This window comes from Leptinotarsa decemlineata, unplaced genomic scaffold, assembly GCF_025532065.1.
Source record: "Leptinotarsa decemlineata unplaced genomic scaffold, Ldec_3_MD MMD2_tig00003348_RagTag_RagTag, whole genome shotgun sequence".
NCBI lineage: Eukaryota > Metazoa > Arthropoda > Insecta > Coleoptera > Chrysomelidae > Leptinotarsa > Leptinotarsa decemlineata.
The window spans coordinates 346,461-360,234 of NW_027412588.1; the positions used below are offsets into that span (position 1 = coordinate 346,461).

The 13,774-nt window shown below is 32.6% G+C and overlaps 1 protein-coding gene and 1 long non-coding RNA gene across 2 annotated transcripts in view; both read right to left on the reverse strand.

The window, feature by feature from the left end:
- LOC111511245 (proteasome alpha3 subunit) overlaps positions 1-13,774 on the reverse strand; it is a 72,899-nt gene that overhangs the window by 37,735 nt on the left and 21,390 nt on the right. The gene's annotated exons all lie outside the window — the stretch shown is intronic.
- Positions 7,566-12,311, reverse strand: LOC141483419 (uncharacterized). Its single transcript, XR_012466072.1, has 3 exons — positions 11,149-12,311; positions 10,499-10,638; positions 7,566-10,168 (listed from the first exon to the last, which is right to left on the reverse strand). It is a non-coding gene; the product is annotated as an uncharacterized lncRNA (long non-coding RNA).

Below are 13,774 nucleotides of genomic sequence, written 5' to 3' on the forward strand. Positions count from 1 at the left end.
AGACAAACAAAGATGACATATTTCAGAGGCGTGCTGTTCTGTTTACTTATGTTCAGAGTTCCGAGACATTCTGCGACATATGACATTTTGTGCACCTAACCTATCTTCCTCTATATAATATGTGTATAAGTGGCTTGTGAACTATAATTTATATTTTGCCTTAATTGTTGATTTATAAAGATAATTTTTCTTTTTTGAAGTAGAATATCTAGGTAACCTGAACTCCGATGTAGCATTTTAGGCGCTGTTGCCCATATATATGAATTAGAATCAATTTGAATATTTTTCGAAGTGAATTTGAAAACCTCATGAATTAATAACCCAAATTGAGGAACATTCCCCATTCACAATTCGGTTTCCAGAATAATAAAAATACTAATGATGCCATCTTCAATCTAGTATATATCTGAACTGAAATCAATGAGGCAATTGCGGCAGTGTTATATTATTTTTCCAAGGCTTTTGATTGTGTTGATCATGAAATACAGCTGCAGAAGTTGAACTACTATAGTTTTAGGCCTTTCATATTAGTCCCGTTATTTTTATATTATATATTGATGATTTGACAAGTGTACACATATCAGTTAGTTAGATTCACATAATAAATAATAAATGAAGATATATGATGTATGTCTGGAAAAAATAGCGGACTTGTTGCAAAATTAAAATCAATAATGCCTAACGTATCATGGACACACTGTTTTCTTCATCGACAAGCTCTAGCTGCTAAGGTTTTAACTTCTGATTTAAATTACTTGCTTAAAGAGGTCATCAGAATTGTGAATTCTATCAAGGGTAAGGTCTTACAAACACGACTATTTCGAATCCTTTGTGAAGATATGGGTGCGCTTCATCACAATCTTCTTTATCACACAGAGGTCAGGTGGCTATTCAAAGGAAAGGTCTTGACAAGAGTTCTAGAACTTCAAGCTGAATTGCTAATGTTCTTACAAGATTCCAAATCTGAATATGCTAATCACTTTTCTGACCCTGTTTGGCTCTTAAAATTATCATTTCTGGCAGATTTTTTTAATCATCTCAATAATTTGAATAAGAATCTCCAAGGTAGACAGACATGAAAATATTTCAACAGCTAAAGATAAAGTGAAAGCATTTCATGTAAAACTTCATTTATAGTTAACCTCTCTGCGAAACAGTATATTTGAGTCATTTCCATGCCTTCAGAAAACTATTAAAAGATAATGCAACAGATCAATCGCTTGTAGTCGGAACTCACATTCCCTGCATGATAGCTTACATAATCTGCAAGAGAAACTATTAACATACTTTCCAGACTTGCACTCTGAAGCTGACAACGGGCGCAGATGGATTCTAAACCCTTTCTTGGATAAATCAATAGAACTGGCTGATCTGACTACAAATGTGAAAGAAAATCTTATAGATTTAGCTGCTGACGGGATGCTTAAAATGCAATTTTGTTCACAAACTGTTGACGTGTTTTGGATGAAAAGAAAACAAGAATATCCTGAGCTGGCAAAGGAAGCTCTTAAATTATTAGTGCCATTCGCCACTTCATTCTTATGTGAATTGACGTTCTCTTCAATGGTAGAAATTAAATCTAAAAAAATAAATAGTTAGGCTTCAATTAGAAAACGAGTTGATTGTAAATATTTCAAAAATAGCACCACAATTTGATTTTTTTTTTTGAAAAATAAACAAGCTCATCCTTCACACTATAATTTTGTTTTTCTGTACTGAACCATGTAGAACCTTCCCTTTTTTTCTTTTGCCAGCGACCCCCCGAGTAAGGCTCCGCGACCCCCCTAGGGGTCGCGACCCACAGATTGACAAACACTGATCTAAAATAAGGCACGATTTCAAATTTTTCTGACCAAAATTTCAATTTTTTCATTTAGGTTAATATATGGTTTTTGCGGTTATTTGCAGCATTTCACAAAAAAAATCAAGAAAGTCATTTTAGCAAAAGTTTGCATCTGAGTGGTGTATTTTGATACTTTGTGAAATTCTTCAAATAATCGCAAAAAGATATAATCACATAAACCACTACCACCGCAAAAAGTATTGTATTATTCAGTCAATGTACTTTATTGTCTAAGAGGAAAGACTCTTGTTGACAAAGCATGGTTTGTACAATACAATAGTATATGCCTATTAATTTGTCAGTGATTTATATCAAATGGTTAAAATTTACAGATATAAACAATAGATAATACATATATCTTTGGTCTAGTTGTAAAAAGAACAAAACATAAAAATAAAAATATATAAGTAAAAATATATAAAAAATTTTTCATCTCTCGATGAAATCACACATAAATATAGAATACAGATAATTTGATCTTATAGATAAAATGCAAAAAGCTACAGTTAGCCCAAGATATTGTCACTATAATACTGCAGGCTGTAGTATCCTTCAGTTAAAAATATGCTTTTGACGGTTTTCCGAAAGATTCTCGGGCATGATATATTTTTTACTTGGCTCGGCAGATGATTAAAGAGTTTTTTACTCTCAAATATGAGAGAGTGTTTGGTTAATGTCGTTTTTGGTAGCGGTAGGGGTAAGTCGTCTTTTTGGATTGGATTTTTCCTTATGCATCAAGCACACTGTCTCAAGGATAAAAATACTGTATAGGGTCAGAATTCCATGTTTTATAAAAAGTGGTTTACATTGATCCCTGGACTTAGCTTTTGATAAATATCTGAGAGCTCTTTTTTGTAAGACAAATACTGAGCTCATTAGCTGATAACAGCAAAAACCCCAGAACGACATGCCATACATTCATTATCATCTGAAGAAAACTCGTCGAATGATGAGCAACTATCGCTATAGCTATAATTCAAGGTAATAATCAATGGTTCAATTGCAATGTCCATTCTAGTGTCGAGATCCCACATTTTGTCTTCTTCTTTTATCATATGTCTAAAGTATTTTTTCTATGATTCTGGTGTGACCTTATCTATTTTAAAAGTCAATTTTCCCTCGCCTCTTGGTTTTTCATTTGAGCCCATATTAGCTCTGTTGGGTTTGGGAGGGAGGTGGTGAACAATTATGTTCCTCTCATGAGCCATTTCGTCGACAACCTATTTCTTCAACTGAGGTATATGTTTCCTTGCAATATTGAGTAATTGGACTTTTAACATATTATCGTCGAATGGCAATTTTTTTTGGGACAGCCAGTTAATGATATCAGCTTTTCGCCAGGCAGTTATTGGTAACTGCTCTAGTAGGAGGCATTGTCTATGACGACAACAGAGTTTTGTTCAAGGTTGAAAACCAACTTTCGAATTTTTGCGCGTCCATTTCCTCGTGGTTGTCGCTAGTTTTCTTCGACTCGAAGAGTCGTTTTCCAAAAAACCAGAATCGCTACCTATATGAGCCTACGTCCTTTGCTAACCGGCGCTTTTAATCCTGTTGAAAGGCCTTCAATGAAATATTGCCGACATTTTCTTATTTCTGAATCTTGCCATACCTTTGAGACAGTATGGTCCTGATTCAATAATAATTTAGATTTCATCTAAAAAATAAATCTTTCTACCTTCAAGACGATACTTTCGGAATTTTTCAAGTAATTTCTCCGTCACAAACCAATTAATTACTTCTCTTTCTATAACAGCACTTTTCCTACCTCTTTTCATAAATTTAATGTTTTTTCGCGCAATAAAACACGTCGTGATTTTGGCCATCGATTGATCGGAACTTTTTTCGTCTACGACTTTTTCATTTAGGAAAAAAAATGAGATTTCATTCAATAGCATATTTGGTGCATTCATCAAGCTGAGTTTGTTTTCTTCCCCTAGTTTCAATGTCTTTAGATACATTTTCACATCTACCTTCGTTTTCTTTAAAGGTTTTGAGAATTCTGTGAACACTTCTCATCAACATTTTAGTTGAATCACTACACAGATCAACTATGTCGGTATGCAACATATTTTCATTCCATTCACGGAGCCCACAATACACATAGTATATAAAAGTTTTTTCTCCTTCAGATAAATTCGTACTGATTTCACTTTCCACACTGCTCACAGTTCACAGCACAAAATTGAAATGATTTATAATGATATTTTCCTTGTTTCAGTCCTTGACCAAATCCCTTGGTTTTTACCTGATATGAAATTTCTTTTTTATTTACTATTAATCCTTTTCCTAGAAATGTGGGTACCTAATATTGTGATGTCCACTACATTATAACTTCTTAGGAATGAATTAAATCTATAGAAAGTGTATTATTCCTCTTTTATTTTTATCTAAGGTAAGTATTATACAAAAATATCATTATTTGTTATATCATTATATTAAAGAGTTTTTATAACAGAAATTTGAAAACTGTCATCAGTGTTGAAACAGACTACTGCCTTTATAACTAAATTATATATATATATATATATATATATATATATATATATATATATATATATATATATATATATATATATATATATATATATATATATACAGGGTCCTGCAACAGTGGCGTGGTGTTCCATATCTCTATATAGGAAGCAGATAGGAATCTAATTTTCTATATTACCTTATTGCTCGAGCTCGACAAAATAAAAATATTGGCGGTCACACAGGGTGTTCGATTTTTTCTGGGCGGATCCCAACTGTGTCTTTTTAAATGGCAACCTATATTTTTTATCGCTTTTTCGGTTTCTTCATAGAAAATAAAATAAACTTTATGTATATCTGCACTTCGAAAATATTGATGGTTTTCGAGATATCTAGCATGACAGGTTTTTTTTTCCAATATTCGTCACTCAGAATATTTGAAATTATAAAGTGGTGCCAAGTCCAGTTGAAATTTTTTTTTGGTCGAATATTCTACATTGGTAACTCTCTCAAACGATATATCTGAAATCGACCTGTGATATACAGGGTATGAAAAACCGCTTGCCATATATTGTAAATGAAAATTTGCAAAATCTTCCTTAGATTAAAAGGAACACCCTGTATATTATTGATCCATAAGAAGCGCCAACGAAACCTCTACAAATTTCATTAAGTATTCCCTATGGCTAAGTTCAATAGTTTTTCTTAAATGAGCATTTCTTTCGAAAAATGGTCATTTTTTCAAAGCGAAATCCATTTGACGACTGATAAGAATATACAAAAAATACCCTTTCCTTAAAATATCGCCCATTCCTAAAATTACCTGTTGCTAGATAAACAAGTTGCGAATTACACCACAAAATGGACGTTCTTGAATAGTTACAATAATTTCAAAAATCTCGGAATTTGTGCCATATTCTTTCGGTCTAAAACAACCTTTCAGCGAATGAAATATTTATTGGAAATCAAGTAGTCTGGCAAATGACAGAACAAAATATTTGGCTGCAAATGAATATTGAAATTTTTAGTCAATCGTGAAGTTGAACTGTCGGTATAATTTCATCAGAATGTTGTTATCAAAAAGTGATTTGATTGATATGATTTTCATATTAGGTGAATCAGACAGGAATTGTTTATTGGCAAGTATAATTTATTCTCAACGGTATCCAGATAGAAGGCATCCAGATGAAAGATCTTTCCGAAAGGTCTTGGGACGATTCGTTGAAACTGGATCTATTAATTATTCCAAACATGAGCGCATCAAGCCAGCTACTAATGAAGATAATGAATTGCAAGTTCTTCTTGCTGTTGAAGAAGGTCCTAGTAGGAGTCAACGACAAATTGGGGAAATAGTGGATATAAGTGAGAGATCAGTGCAACGAGTATTGAAGAAACATCGCTTGCATCCATACCACGTTCAGTTACATCAAGAACTACTGTATGCTGATTTCGAGAAAAGAGTGAGATTTTGCAATTGGGCCATGAACAAAATTCGTCGAAACGAATATTTTTTCAATAATATTTTATGGTCGGATGAATCGACATTCCATAAAAATGGATTTGTAAATCGACATAATTACCATTATTATGCGACAGAAAATCCTCACTTATTGAGACAGGTGGATTATCAACATAGGTGGTCGATAAATGTCTGGGGAGGCATCATTGAAGAATATGTAATTGGTCCATACTTTTTTGAGGGACATATGAATGGTGCAATGTATCTCAATTTCTTACGAAATGATTTACCAGGTTTGTTAGATGATATTCCTCTTGACCTCCGCAATAGAATGTGGTTACAACATGATGGTGCACCTGCTCACTATTCGGCAGAAGTGAGAGATCATCTAAATGAAGTATTTCCCAATAAATGGATAGGACGGAATGGGCCTGTACGGTGGCCCGCTAGATCACCAGATTTGACGAAACTAGATTTTTTCTTATAGGGAGACATAAAAAATATGGTTTACGTTGAGCCACCAACTTCTCCCGAAAATATGCGACTTAGAATAACGAATGCTTTTCGCAGCATTACACCAGCTGTCTTGCGCAGGGTAGAACAGTCTTTCAAACATAGACTTCAGCTCTGCATTCAAGAAAATGGAAGACATGTTGAACATATTTTATAAAAGTTTCATTATCAACCTTAATTAAACTCTCCCTTTTGTAGTTTTGTAATTTGCCAGTTGACAAATTTGAATATCTAGAACTCAAGCTCTGAATGAATATAATAACATGAAAAAAATAGTTATTTATAATGTTTCTTTCTTTTAACTTGTTTGGTTTGATATTGCACGATTTATGAGTGAAATTCTGCATCCAATGAAAAAATAATTTTCCATTTAGCAAAAAGTGATAGGTACATACATTTATTTCGTTAAAAAATATTTGTTTGGACACCTTCTAATGTACAAAATTGAAACAAGATATCTTTCGTATATTTTTATCAGTCGTCAAATGGATTTCGCTTTGAAAAAATGACCATTTTTCGAAAGAAATGCTTATTTAAGAAAAACTATTGAACTTATCCATAGGGAATACTTAATGAAATTTGTAGAGGTTTCGTTGGCGCTTCTTATGGATCAATAATATACAGGGTGTTCCATTTAATCTAAGGAAGATTTTGCAAATTTTCATTTACAATATTTGGCAAGCGGTTTTTCATACCCTGTATATCACAGGTCGATTTCAGATATATCGTTTGAGAGAGTTACCAATGTAGAATATTCGACCAAAAAAAATTTCAACTGGACTTGGCACCACTTTATAATTTCAAATATTCTGAGTGACGAATATTGAAAAAAAAAACCTGTCATGCTAGATATCTCGAAAACCGTCAATATTTTCGAAGTGCAGATATACATAAAGTTTATTTTATTTTCTATGAAGAAACCGAAAAAGCGATAAAAAATATAGGTTGCCATTTAAAAAGACACAGTTGGGATCCGCCCAGAAAAAATCGAACACCCTGTGTGACCGCCAATATTTTTATTTTGTCGAGCTCGAGCAATAAGGTAATATTATAGAAAATTAGATTCCTATCTGCTTCCTATATAGAGATATGGAACACCGCGCCACTGTTGCAGGACCCTGTATGTATATATATATATATATATATATATATATATATATATATACAATATATATACAATTATATATATATATATATATATATATATATTAATATATATATAGAAGCAATTCAGAAGCAGGATCAAATGGTCCTACTTCGTAAGCATTTTTAAGGGTCATAAAAGTGTTTTTAATTGTGTAATTTGTATCAGTGGATTCTTTGCGATGGTGTATGTTTGATATGGGAGGGAGTTTTTATAGACTATGTAATCCCTTGCCGGTCAACCTTTCGGTGTGGTGCAAAAAACGTATAACAGTTTCATTATCAGCAGCCAAAGAAGATCAAGAATTCGTGCTGCAAAAGAAAAACTCTTATCTTGTCAACTTTTTTCAGACAAATAATAATTTGTTCTTTGTTGGTGATAAACAAAGTGGACAGGACCGGCTTTAATAATATTTTTAATAAAATATAAATTTATTTGATAAACCTTGAGTAGAGGTAAAAACTAATAAACATGGCAAATTTCAATTTCAAATGCTGCAAACAAAAGACCGCACCATCATATTATGTTTGTATTAAATGCATTTCTATATTCCACAAAGCATGTGCCCTGAGAAATAGTCGAAAAGTGCGCTTCATTGAAAATCATAAAATAATATGCTGTGAAACTGAAAGCCTGTCATATAAGGATGAGATCTTGGAAAAAAAGTCATTGTTGGAAGAAAGTATATTACAATTGACACAGGAACAAGAAGTACAAAACACATATATAGAAAAGTTGAAGAAGGATGCTTAATTTTATATGGACGAAGCTTTAAATAATGAAAAGGAACTGAGTGAGCTGATAGAAAAACAAAAAAAAACATATTTCTGAAGCAAAAGAACAAATAAAACAGCTTACAAATAAATTAGAAGATGTTCATAATGAAAATTCAAAATTACAGGAAGTTATTGGTGCTGCAAATGGCAAGCAAATGATAAACATTGGGTGTCAGACAATCCTCCCAAACAGAAAACAAATAGCATGTCAAACAGAACAAACACAAACAGAAAAAAAAGCTAGTGCAACACAATCACTTGAAGAAGAAATTTTTTCAAAATACAAAGACCAGAGTACCCCAAGCATACGAAACGACATTCCTGTAATAAAGAGCAGGATGTTGATAGTTGCAGGTTCAAATGGGAAGGATTTAACAAATATTCTATTAAGGCAATCGAATAAGTATGCCATACAAGCAATAATAAAATCAAATGCCCCAGATAATGAACTCATAAAAATTGCTGTATACTATTCTTCTAGCTTTACAAGAAACAACATTGTGCTCATATGGACTAAAATCCTCCATCTTCAACTTATCGAGACATATATCGAGAAACTCATGCATACAAACCCTATAATCATCATTAGACCATACAGATACGACCAAATATATAAAAACCATGGAATATATATGGAAAACTTAGCATTCGTCAAGGCTGTGTTTAATAGTACCAATGAACTTGGGCTTGTTTTTGAATGTAATTCTGCACTAAGAAAGACAAATTATCACACAGATAGATTCACTATAAATAGGATTGGAAAGTGGTATCTAATGCAATCTCTACTTCGTCATATAGATAAGCACTTTACTCGGGTAAACAAGTTTATGAAGACATGCCGTGTATCTGTAGAAAAAGAAAATGAAGTAGTTCAAACATACTCTAAATCAGATGCAGAAACAAACAACAAAAAATTTTCAGTGAATTTAAAAAACAATACTATTTTTAGTGATATTTTAGTGATGAACTCAAGTGTTGAGGGGACAAACAAACAAAAAAAAATTGTTTATACCCCAGACCATCACAGCTCAATCTGCAACAAATGTAAGAAAGGTTCTACTGAATAATATAAACGTTAGTAAAGATAGTGTGTGTCATGTAAATGTCCAGGGATTTGTTAACAACTATAGCTCTATCGAGGTTTTTGCTGATGAAAATAAATTGGATTTTTTATGTTTTTCTGAACACTGGATAACAAAAGATCATGGGTTAGTTTATTTGAGAGGCTATAAAGAAGGAGCAATTTATTGTCGGGACAATCATGAACGAGGGGGTGTACTGATTTTAGTAAAAGAAAAGACAAATTGTAATGAACTAGAGTCTATAAAAAAGTTATCTGTAGAGTGTCATGTAGAGATCTGTGCAATTTTCTATCGTAAAAATACAACTAAAGTCACTATCATAACCGCATACAGACCACCAAGTGGGGACCCTCGAGTTTTTTTAAATTGTCTATCGCAGGCATTAGCAATAGCGGAGTGCAGATCTAACTTTACTATATTGTGTGGAGATTTCAACATAAATTACCTAGCACCAGAAGATAGTAACACTAAACTACTCAGTGACCTTTTCAAGTCCTACCAACTTAATATAAACTTTATAGGCCCCACTAGGATTTTTACAAATATAAATGGACACACAAGCCGAACATGCATTGACTACATGACATCTACATATTCAGGTCATTACTATGAATGCAAGTTAAAACAATCAAATATAGCAGACCATCTGTCACATATTCTTACATTTCAGATAAGTAAAAATCACGTTAAGGAAGAAAATAAAAAACAAATAGTTTATGTGTCAGTTAAATCCTGAAAATATAAATGAATTCAAAACAAGGCTAAATAGTATAATCTGGTTTCCTCAATTATATGATATGAAGATTGATGTCAGCTTTTCATATTTCTTGGAATCTGTTTCCTGGTGTTTTAATGTCTCATGCCCAGAAAGATGTCTCACTGTAAAAAATCATTCTAAATCCTGGGTTACAAATGATATTATCCAGAAGGGAAAAAATTTCAGAGAAATGTTAAGAAATATCAAAGCTTCTAAGGAAGCAGATGCCAGAAGTTTAACTTTATATCAAACAGTTTAAAAGAACATAAAAAAAAACTTGAAAGAAGATAAAATCAATTATTTCAACAACAAAATTCTGAATCAAAGCAACATGGAACATTATAAATAATGAACTAGGAAGGAAGAGTAGATCATCGAACAAAATTATCATTATTTTAAAAAATGATCAAGAAATTACAGACCTAAATGAAATAACAGAATTTTTTGCTTACAATTTCTCAAATGCTGCCAAATTTGCAACTGAAAAAACTTCGGTCAAAATATGTCACTGCCTTGTACAGTCTCATGGAATCACCATATAATTCATCCTTTCCAAAATGATCCTATAAGCGAATCTGGGGTGCTAAGCACACTAAAAATATTAAAAAATAAAAAGTCTACTGGATTGGATGAATTGTCAATAGAAACAATAAAAAAAATAATCGATGTGGTGATTACCCCATTGACTTATTTATTTAATTTTTTTTTTTTGCAAGGATACTTTCCCGAAGAATTCAAAAAGGCATTAGTAATACCTCTTTTCAAAAAAGGCGATCGCTCGGTAATAGAAAATTATAGGCAAATCTCATGCTCACTGTCTAAATTATTTGAAAAAATAGTCGCAAATAGGATTACGCATTATTTGGCAGAAAATAATATACTGTGCAAAGATCAACATGGATTCAGAAAGAGTAAAACAATTGAAACTGCAACATATCACTTACTGAATTATATCTACAAAGAAGTGGATTCAAATTATTTTGTAATGTCTTTATTTTTTGATCTAACAAAAGCATTTGACACAGTGTCTCCTGAATTTCTAGTTGCAAAACTGACCCAACTTAGGTTCCCGAATAACTTGTCACAATGGATTGAATCTTACCTCAAAGGGCGTACCATGACTGTAAAATGTGAAAATGTTAGATCAAGGTGCAACGACGCTAAGCTTGGAGTGCCACAGGGGTCAGAATATCTGAAAGATTGCCACCTTGCCATGTTTGCGGATGATACCACTATCACAGTTGCAGGGGGAAATATTGATGTACTGCTTAGTAAGGTAAAATGCATAATCGATAGTTTTAGCTCCTGGTGTCAGCGAAACAGATTAATATTAAACTCCACAAAAACTGTAATAGTAAATTTCTATAATAGGAAAAATAATGTTCTAGATGACCTACAAACTATTGACGAAATAAAGATTAGTAGCGAAGTAAAATTTTTAGGAACTTACTTGGATGAAAACTTATCATGGGACCTGCAAATAAAAGATGTCTGCAACAAATTAAACAAGACATTCTTTGCTTTAAGGCAAATGAAATCATGCATGGACACAGCAGGTCTACTAGAAATCTATTTTGCTATGGCATATTCACATATATCCCTCAATATCATAGCATGGGGTTGCAGTAATGAATTCATTAGAGTATTTGTAGCACAAAAGCGCATTGTTAGACTAATTTTCAGCATTGAACACCGAGACAGCTGTAAACCAGTATTCGTTAGGGAAAAATTATTACCGGCTCCCTCCATATACATTCTTAAATGTACAGGATTTGCTAGATCTAACATCCATGAACTAGAAACAAACGCAACGGTGCACAGTTACAACACACGTCATGGTGATGTTTTGCGTATTCCAAGTCATAAGTCAACGAAATATAAAAAGTCCCCTTTGTATAATGCCATAAATCTGTATAATAAATTACCGGAGCAGATCAAACAAATTACCCCTGATAAAGTGTTTCATGGTAGAGTAAAGCAATTGCTGCTGCAAAAATGTTACTATAGTTGTGATGAATTCCTGGAAGATGATTTCCGTGGAGCAATGATTTTACTTATTTTTTTTCCTCTTACTATTATTTAGTGTTATCTTCGACGCCTGTTCCATACTTTTACTGAGGAATTTATATACGTGTCTTCTCTATATATGTGTATGTATGTGTGTATGTTTATATACAGGCTGATTCACGGTGGATGGCACATTAGACGTTTCTGGTGAACCAGACAACGGATCACTTTGAAAATTTAATGGAGGGCATATTCGGACATTCTCTAGCCAACTAAAATATTTTCGACAATGCGGTGTTGCCGCTTCTATTAGAAAGCAGTAGCAACTTTGATTTTTCAAATGGAACACTCTGTATATAATATTATTTTTGGAATCTCCAACAATTGCCCGACAACTTTTCTTGATATTTCCCTATACCTATCTGTTACCGTTTTCGAAATAAAAATTAATTTCAATTTTTTTCTTCGAAAATCATGACTTCTAAAAATGCCGATATCTTTTAGTTAAGAAGTACTATGATATCGAAATTTGGTTTGGAGTTAGGTGATACTTGGACACTTCCCACACGTCAGCCTAATCTCCGTTACTTCAATACAGGGTGGTAAAAAAATACAGTTTTTTCGTTTGCTTGAAAAAGTTGCTGAAATTTAATTATTTTAAATGGAACACCCTGTATATTATTGAAAATTAGAAAAGCTGCTGAAATTTGCTTTCTTTCTATGTATATCATACCTATACCTAACTAGTCAAGTTTCGGACTTATGAAGATTTATTTGTGAAAATGTCCCTTCAGAATGGTATTTCCATTCGGTATTTGGTAAGCAGGCCATGATTACTATTTGACAGTAGCGTTGTGACATTCTCCTAATAATATCGACATTTTCGTCACTTCAGAAGTTGCAAATACCTTCAAAACGATGGAACAAAACTATTCAAACGAAGTTCTTATAAATTTGTTTATTATTTTTGGACAGTGTGACAAAATTATCAGCAGAACATGTAGAAAGTTCAATGAAATGTATCCGAATCTACCGCCAATGAACCTCAAGAAATTTATACGAATTCAGAACAATTTAGTTGATCCAAACGAAAAAACTGTATTTTTTTACCACCCTGTATTGAAGTAACGGAGATTAGGCTGACGTGTGGGAAGTGTCCAAACCAAATTTCGATATCATAGTACTTCTTAACTAAAAGATATCGGCATTTTTAGAAGTCATGATTTTCGAAGAAAAAAATTGAAATTAATTTTTATTTCGAAAACGGTAACAGATAGGTATAGGGAAATATCAAGAAAAGTTGTCGGGCAATTGTTGGAGATTCCAAAAATAATATTATATACAGAGTGTTCCATTTGAAAAATCAAAGTTGCTACTGCTTTCTAATAGAAGCGGCAACACCGCATTGTCGAAAATATTTTAGTTGGCTAGAGAATGTCCGAATATGCCCTCCATTAAATTTTCAAAGTGATCCGTTGTCTGGTTCACCAGAAACGTCTAATGTGCCATCCACCGTGAATCAGCCTGTATGTCGGTGTGTATATGTGTGTATATATGCATATATGTATATACACATATATGATAAATGAAATATCTACCTATAAATATACCTATAAATATATATATATATATATATATATTTTAAGTTATTGACATGCCATATGTACATACTGTACCTCAGTGGCAAATAAATAAATAAAAATAAATAAATAAAATAATAA